The sequence below is a fragment of the Chinchilla lanigera genome, unplaced genomic scaffold (assembly GCF_000276665.1).
Source record: "Chinchilla lanigera isolate Chin_1 unplaced genomic scaffold, ChiLan1.0 scaffold00020, whole genome shotgun sequence".
Classification (NCBI taxonomy): domain Eukaryota; kingdom Metazoa; phylum Chordata; class Mammalia; order Rodentia; family Chinchillidae; genus Chinchilla; species Chinchilla lanigera.
In genome coordinates, this window is record NW_004955421.1 from 4,696,030 (window position 1) to 4,705,028 (window position 8,999).

Consider the following 8,999-nt stretch of genomic DNA (forward strand, 5'->3'; position numbering starts at 1 on the left):
AAGAAAGAGAAAAGAAAAGACAGTTTGCCATGTGCGTGGGTCCAGGGGAATGTCAGGATTGGCTGGGGAGGTGGAGGAGAGCATGTCAAGAGCCTTTCCTGTACTCTCCATGCAAAAAGCAGATGCGGCAAGGTGTATAGGGTTAAGACCAGCCAGCTTAGGTCATTCCAGGGGTCTCCGGAAGTTATGGGTGTTCTTTAATTATGGGGGGGGTGACCAGAGTAGAGAGTAGAGGCCCCAAAAGGTGGGAGCCTGACAAGGGAGGGGCTGCCTGGAGGCTCTGGACTGTTCTGTTTGCATACGAAAGTCACCCTCACAGGCGACCTCTGTGCTGTCTCTAGGAATCAGCTCTGTAAGTGGCAGCTCTCCAAGTCAGGAAGACTGCAAGAGGTCAAAGCATCAGAGAATAAAACAGAAAAGGCACGGCTACTACACCATAGCTAGGTTTTCCAGTCAATAGCCACACAGCCTCAGCCAACAGCCAGCAACTAGGATAGTTGAGAAAGTGAGTCTGCAGAGGGTCGGGGCCCGGCCTTCGCCAGTGAGGCAGGGATGTGCCACCCATGCCGAGCTCTGTCCAAACCGTAGACTTTTAAGGCACTAAGTTTTGGGATAATTTTTTAAACAACCATAACTTGAAAAACAGTAATGAACAAAACTTCCCCCTCCTCCCTCTTTAACTTAAACTGGGACTTAGAAAACTTAGTGAGTTTTTAACAGGAGGACAAATGGTCAGACCCACAGAGACGATGCAGTGGAAGATGCAAATCTGTCACATTTATGACAAATACCTGATGAGGAATAACAGGAGTTCCAGGCTAGAGCGGCCCTGGCCCGGAATGAGTTTCCTGAGCTCAGCTGTGGGACCTGAGGTCCACCACGTGGTAGCTCTCTCCATGGCCTGAGCTGGGCACCTGTGAGGCCCTGGATGTGCAGAGACCCCTTCTCCAGGGCTCTCACGCTCATCCGCCCCTCGGATCCCATTCCCTCTAGATGAAGACTATCATGTTTGGCTGCCCATGGGGCCCTGCTAAGCCTTGATGTACAGCAAGCAGGGCGCTGAGCTGCTCTTACTTCCTTCATTGCTCTTAGCAAGAACTGAGGGACTCGTAGAGTTATAAATGTTAAAGAGCTTCAGGAACTCTCAGGATCTAGTGAAATCCATAGAGAATGGTTAAATGGTTCCAGAATATCCAAGACCAAAAAAATTTCCCCAAGGAACTTTGGTTCTTTTTGTTAGTGTACGTTAAAGACACAGAATCAACATATTCATTATGAGGAATTGATACATGTGCACATCACATCTTCAGCCTTTTAAATTCCCCTCCTCTTCTCCACCCTTCTGTCATCTCCTGCCCCAGATCTCTTCACCATCTCCACAAAGTCTATCTCTCTATTTCCTGTCATCTCTTTTATTTTGCTCTTTAAATTACTTATACTTGGGACTTCTCTTATAAGAGAAACCACATTATAGTTACCTTAGCGTTATGGTCTTGAAGTACATCCATTTTCTTTCAAATGACTCCAATCTATCTTTTTTATGGCCAAGTAATACTCCATTGTGGATTTATGCATTTTCTTTATTCATTCATCTGTTGATGGGCATATGGCGTGCTTCCAAGGTTTAACTATTAAGAGTTGTGCTGCTGTATACATGGGGATGCACATAATACTGTAATATAATGCTTCTCACTTTTTTGGAAAGATACCCAGAAGAGCTACAGCTGGGCAAAAGGAATTTCTATTTTTAGTTTTTTGAGAAATGTCCATACTGATTTCCATACTGGTTGTACTAGTTTATATTCTTACCAATAATGTAAAAGGGTTCCTTCTTTTCTACAACCTTGCTAGCACTTGCTGTTTTCTGAGTTCTTGATGACAGCCATTCTTTTTGCACTAGGAGGGAATCTCAGTGTTATTTTGATTTGTATTTCTTTAGTGGCCGAAGTGCTGAACGTTATTTCGTATACCTATTAGTCATTTGTACCTTTTCTTAGGAGAAGTGAGTATATCCAGAAATTTTACTCCTTTCTCCAAGTGCAGACCAGGACAGGTGCCCTCTTGTGTTTGGACCCATTCCAGAGGCTTTTGGACAACAGATCATTATCTTTATAACATTCCCTGAAGAACCAAGGCCAGAGTCAGGAAGCTGCTTGTCCATTGACAAATAACTTGACAAAGAAAAGGCTAAGAGGGACCTCCTCAGCTCTGGGTCCCTACATTCCTCCTCCTCCACTCACCCTAGCTGGTACTGGGGTGATGATCACAGGGAGGGGCCACTCTGGCATCACAGGATCAGAATCAGACTGGTAGACAGTGACAGTTCACCCAGGTTAAGAGTCCCATCTAAGATTTGAGTTTAGCATATATGGTGGTGGTGAATAGTGTATGCAAGGGGACCTGAAAGTGTGTTTCAAGGGGACCTGAAGGGTGTGCATGGTTGTGAGAGATAAAGTGAAAGTGGGTGGAGGAGGGAGGGATTTCCCCACAGGCCCAGCCCTCTCCTTCCCCAGTCCTCTGGGGGAAATCCCTGGGGAAAGCAGAAACTGACCTTAGAAAGCTGCCTTGCACATCAGGAAGGCTGCCCAAAACTGCGAGGGTGGCAGTTGGGTTCAAGGGCAGCTGGCGGGGTAGTGTAGTGCTTGTCAGTGCTGACACAGGGAAGGCCAGAGCAGGGGAGGCAGAGAGGGAGAAACAGGCAGTTCCACCGTGAAAACTCGCCTGGGCAGAGGCAGCCTTGTCACGTGTGTGCCTGTGTTCTGACACGTACGTACGTGTGCCTGTGTATAAATAAGTAGCTGCATGTGCCAAAATGGGAGTCTGTGACCAGACCTGTCTGGTCAGGCCCCACCCTTGGGAATGGGGCCAGTGGAGGTGCTGCCACGGGCAGCCTCCTGTCAGAGCCGATGCTAGAAATGACTTGAGAAAGAAACAGGTTTTCAGGTGGGGCTGCACATACATGCACAGCAGCACACGTCTAGGCACGCATGGCTGCTCTTTATCAGCAGCCTGGGGATGACGGGCAGACAAATTTACTCTGCAAACTGTGTCTAGGTCTGGCCTGTCCACCTCTGCCCCAGTGCAGCCTGTGTAGGCACAGGCCAGGAATAGAAGGCCAGAGCCCAGGCTCTGGGGAGCACAGGTGAGAGAGCCCATAGAGGCCAGCAGCCAAGCGAAAGTAGCCCCCATCAGCCTGGCCAAGTAAGACGAGATAGAGAGAAAGCATTAAAGGGACAATCCACATGGGGGCTAAAAGTGAGAGGAGCTCCTTGGCTCCAGTCACCAAATCAACACGAGACTCTCTGCCCTTTCAGGAGCCAGAGCCACTCCTGGGCTGAGGGTACCCAGGGCGTGCCCACAACGCTCCAGGGGCTATTCCTTCATGACAGGGCTTCAGGATGGGACACGTCCTCTCCTCATCCAGGGCTCTCAGAGAGTGCCTGAGGAAAGGGTCATGTCCCCTTTTTCCTTGTCAAGAAATCACCATGGTCCCAGGTTACCCACCGTTTCTCTGGGTAGAGCAGGAATTTTTGAGGTAGTAGAGAAGATGATGTATATTCTTTTCCAGGATGCCTTCTTGAACACCAGAAATGTTTCATCTCAGCTCCGCAGCCCGAGAGTCTTTCTTAGATCAGCAGGTATCTGTTAAATTCCCCAAACGCTTCCTGACCATTAACTTTATACCCAGTGTCTTTTTTTCCTCTGTTCTCGCAAGTCTTGGATAGCTGCCCCTTCCCTCCTTCACCAGTGGCCAGCATCCACTCTTCCTTTCCAACTCCCTTCTCCAAGACAGGCCATGAAGTGGGACACATCACTCCAATTCCCTTACTCTCTACTGGCTACTGACAAGCACACAAGCCCTCACATCCCCAAGGGATTTCCTGTGAACATCTTGGGAAAACTTAATAGAAGTGAAAACCATGACAGTTGGGTAGAGGGGGAGATACACCTTCTTCCACAACCAGCTGGACATGAAAACGCCCTCAAAACATGGTGGCCACGAGGGGGCAGGCTACACTTGCTGGACCACTGACCCACTCATTGAGAGACTTGTTCTTGGATGTGAAGTGTCTGTAGGAAGGCTGTGGTGTACAGGTCCCACCCGGGAACGAGTAGACAGCATCCCTGGGGATGAGGGCTGTGAGAGAAAATGAATAGGAAGCCCCAGGTATGAGTGGACATAGGCACTTGACTGCAAGAATCCATGTGTGATGGGGGGCAAGTCTTAGGAAGAAAGGCAGGATATTGAAGGAGCAGGGGTGTTAAGGGCAGAAGGATTAGCTGTTGGCCGTACCTTTGGAATCGTGTCCTGGGATACCTTGGAGTGGGAAGACAAGGTATCCTGAGGTATAAGACAATTCTGGTTTTCCTGACACCTCAATCTTCTTAGTCCAGCTGGAGTTCATGCCCGCTATGGATCACTGCCTCTCGCTTCAGGCATGCTGCTCCCAGGCCATCCCCGCCTGACATGCAACCATACTTTACATGAGCTAACAGGGTCTCCACTACTTTTAAGCTGGCTTGAGTTTCACCTCAAGCTATAGTTCTGCGCTAGTTTCTTAAGTAGTGTCTGTTCCTTGTCAAGAAATCACCATGGTCCCAGATTACCCACAGGTGAGACTCTAAGCTTACCCTGGCCTTCAGGACTCCACTCTTCCTCCATCAGTGTCATCTTGCTCCTCGGTGCAGCCTTCTCTGTGGCCCCTGGATGGAGAGCACTCTCACCCAGGAAACTGAAGCCTCTGAGAAATGACTGTTAACATCATCTTCGCTCTGGTGACTCCCCGGATTGTCAGATACGTAAACCAGCTCTACTCTCTTCTGCCCTCTGATTATTTCTCTTACCTTCTCATGAGGCTACGGGCCCCTGTGGGTGCTTTGTACACTGCATTTGACCCTAGGGGGCACACTGAAGGCATGTGATGCATACTTGGGGCGGGTGTGGTTTGGCCTGCCCGGGCTAGAGCAGGCTGCTTTGGAGCTTTCTGCAGATGCTGGGCCTGGTGCCCAGTAGGAGAGAAGGGCTGCTGCCTGGAGAAATCTCGTCCAGGTTCCAAGGTGACCTCAAGGAAGATTTGTGGATGGATTCCCTTGTGTATCAACTTGACTAACCACCAGGAATCTGCCCTGATTCTACTTGTCTCCTTTCCCAAGAGACAGCAGCCCTCAGACCTGGCTCTGGAAAGAAGGAACTGGGAAAACTAAACAAGAGACCTGTGAAGCCTGGGAATACAGCTCAGCGGCATCGCACCTGCCTGGCAAGCACAGGGCCCTGAGTTCGATTCCCGATACCAAAACAAAAACAAAAACCCAGAGACCTGTGAAGCTAGAGTAAGAAAAAGAGACCAAGAGACCAAGAGACAGACTAGCAGATACACAAAAGTGAGACAACACAGAGCAGACCAAGAGACAGCCTGGAGGAGGGATTTAAAGATGGAGAGCACACACGGGCTGGCTGGGAGCGCCTCATCCAAAGAGCAACTCCGAGGCCCCTCAACCTTCCACTTGGGCACCCAAACCAGAAACTGGGAGGCCATTTTGTTCTGGCTTCTGCCTCACTACTCAAGCACAACTTGCCTAAGACTTCTCCAGCCTTTTTCCAAAACATACTGGAGTGTGTCCATCCCCCTCCATCCCCACTGCTACCACACCTCCTTTCTCTAGCTATGCAACATCTTCTGAGTTTCCCTGCTATGTGCACTGCCCTTACCCATTCCATTAGTCAAAAACAATTGTCAAGGGCCAGGGACACAGCTCGGTGGTACAGTGACTGCCTGGTAAGTGCAAGGTCCTCAGTTCGATTCCTGGTACCAAAAAAAAAAAAAAAAAAAAAGCATTTTCTAAACACCTGACTGTGTCATTTCCTAAATAAAGCCCCCGATGTGTGTCTTGGTTTATGAGGCTTTACTTCATCTCAGTCCTATCCGTTAGCAGGCCCTAAACACCACCACTGCAATCTTTGATCTCAATGCCCAGTGCTCCTCACTCAGGGGCAACCTGTCCCTGTCCTCCCCATTAGGACACCCCGAGCAGTCTGACCCCATCATCCACCCATCCCTGCCCACGCTGGAACTTACTCCAGCACTCTACTCTGCCAGACTCCAAGCCAGGCTGCCCTCACCACTGCATTCCATCTTTCTGTTTACTCCTGACTTGATTCCCCGGCATTCCAATTACTGCTTCAGGGGCCCTGTCCTTGCCATCCCAATCACTGCCTTCTCACTCTGTGCTGTACTTTCTTTGGAGGGTCATGAGTTTCCTATATTTTCCATTTGCTTTTTTAAAAAATCCTATCCACTGGTTTTTTCTTTTCTTTCTCTTTGTTTTCTTTGGGAGACAGGGTCTCTCTGTAGTTCAGGCTGGCTGGACTATGTAGCCCAGGCTGGCCTTGAACTTGAGGCCTCCCAAGTGCAGGGATTACAGGAGTGCTCTACAGTCCCTAGCTATTCACCAGTTTTCTACGTAAGGATTTATATTTAAATAAAAATTAAGTTAAAGAAAAAATTACACCTGTCCTTGTACAGGTGATACAAAGATACTGTATGATGGGATCCTGTGAAACCTGTCTTCCACCAACACTTTGGTGCTCTGCCCAGATCCCCTTGGGCCCTCTTCACTGTTTCTGGCCCTCTCTCTCTGGGGCGTGGAGTGTGTTTGGCACCAATGACTGCCCCTGTCCTCAGGTCACTGGGGCCACTTTACCCAAGCTATAGAGAGTTCAAAAGTACTTGCAGGCTTTTCTAAAGGTCCACCAGGACAGCCCTCAGTCATGAGTGGGTGTCAGTCCTTTGACTTGAGTGAGGATAGCTCAATTCCTTAATCCTCATTTTGGACGATGTTGAGATTCCTAGTGTGTAGAACAGAGCTCAGTGTACCAAAGGGACTCAATAACTACTTGCGAACAAATGCAGCTAATAAACCTTATCCTTTGAAAGTTCTAGTTTTTGTCATGCTTAGGCCTTCTTATGCAAGATCAAAATACATTTACCAAAGTTCGTTGTGATTTTTTAATATTTAATTATTTGCTCTATCTTGAATATGCTGCAGTAAGTAAGGCAAAGATATATTTTCTCCTTATGGTTTACCTGGTGTCCCGACAATTTTTGCATCTTTCCTTCATTTGTAAAACCAAGATATTGTGTTTTAGCTAAAACTCTTTGGTGAGTGAGGTATTATGCAATCATTTATAGTGATAGTTACAATGATTATGACACCACGCCGAAAAATGCTTTATTATTTTAAACATTTTTTATAGCTAAATAAAAATTTAGTTAACGTAGTGGCAAGGACAGGAGAAATAGTGGAAGATAAAGATTGATTTAAGGATGAGATAGGGCCACGGGTAGTGAAAATTTAAACAGCATATGGAATGGAATAGGACTTAACAGGAAAGGCCAAACAGGAAAGTTTCCACAAATGAAAACCACTTCCTGTGGCCTCATATAGTACAGTGCTGAGTTCTTTACAGGCTTAGTTAAGGGAACAATCCCTTTGCAAGTACCTCATTTAGTCCCCCTCCCCCACATCTAGGCTTTAACCTCGCGATCCAGTGAGTCCAAATGCTCCCTTCCTCTTGTCCTGGCTGAGACAGCACAAACACTGATCTCTGTGGTTATCCAGTGTTCGAGAATTATATCTCCAGGCCCTCCCCAAACAGCTGTCTCTGGAAGATCCTCGCTGACCTCTTAGGAGTCAATGCTTTTTTTTTCAAGTGAATTCAGAGAACTTCTGAGTTCACCAGGTCCCAGGCCAGCCACATCCTCATAACAAATGAGAATATGCGAAGTAAGACAAAGAAAATCCTGAGCACCCTGGGGCCTTAATTGCACTTGTACAGGGTTAGAGAGGTCATGCCCTGCTGCTTGCCTTCTTAACCACAAGTGCACTGCACTTTTTATGGCTGTCCACATGCTATTCATGGTCTTAGAAGAGCAGCTACTCCGGAGTGAGCACACCCCAAGGGCCACTGGCACCAGCGCACTCCCTAAACTCATGCAGTGTCAGGATGTCACCGGCAGTCTTGGTTTTGGGGGCAAAACGACCACCTCTTGCCTAACAACCACCTTTTACAGGAGCTCAGCTGAAGCGCTTTCCCACTTGCTTCAGCCACAGGAGCCCAGCCCCAGGGTTGCTCCCCACACAGGGACCCGCGTAGGATCCACCAAGCACAGCTCCGAGAGGTCTTGGGGTGACCACCAGACGCGCTCCCCAAAGTATTTGAAACTTTGGAGAGGCTTATCGGTGTACCAGTGAGCAAACGGCCTGCATTTAGCTCTAGGGTCCGGTGAATTAAAAGTGAGAAAGATCCTACTGATGGTCTCCAGGAAGCCACCAGGCGCGGGTACACCAGTCCCTTTCAGCCCTAAACTGTGGGGCAAACCCTGGGTCGGAGACCGAGTGCTCCCCGCCGGGCTACCCGCTCAGCCCCGCCCACTTACATCACACCCCGCAGGCCCTCTCACGCCTTCTTGATTGGTGGAGAGCTCGCACGAGCGCCCCCTTACACCCCGCGCCCGCCCTCCCGCGGCAATGCCCCGCCCACTGGCTGACGGGGCTGCGAGCGTGGGCTGCCGAGTGTGGCCTGCAAGTTGCGACCCGAAGGCCCGGGCGCCCTAGGGCTCAGACTCTGAGGCTGAGGGGGCGCTTTCCCGCCACGCCCACGCGCTGGCCGTCGCCCCTAGTCTGCCAGTGGTCCGCTGCCCCGCACACGCAGTTCTAGCCCAACGCGGGGACACAGGCCCCCGCCGCAGAGCACCCGGAAATGCCCGTGGTCCGGGCTCCGCTCGGCGTCGACGACCCCCAGGCCCGGAGTCGGTCCTGGAGGACGCGCAGCGTGGGCCCGAAAGCCGCCGCGGGGTCCGCCGGGCACTACGGAGCCCTCCCCGGCGCCGGCCCGGACCTCTCCGCGGGCCGCCCGGGTGTGAGACCCACGCACGTGGCTCCTCCGTCCCGCGCCAGGGCGCCTCTCCCCCGGCACCCCGTCGCGTTCCCGCACGCCC

General features: G+C 50.2%; 1 long non-coding RNA gene across 2 annotated transcripts in view; it reads right to left on the reverse strand.

Moving 5' to 3' along the window:
* LOC106148431 overlaps window positions 1–5,208 on the reverse strand; it is a 24,179-nt gene extending 18,971 nt beyond the window's left edge. The window contains exon 1 of one of the 2 annotated variants that reach the window (XR_001233860.1): window positions 4,633–5,206. This is a non-coding gene — a long non-coding RNA (uncharacterized LOC106148431). Of the gene's footprint in view, window positions 1–4,632 lie in introns of both variants that reach the window. The other variant, XR_001233861.1, reaches the window with a different exon arrangement.
* Between the last annotated feature and the right edge of the window lie 3,791 nt (window positions 5,209–8,999).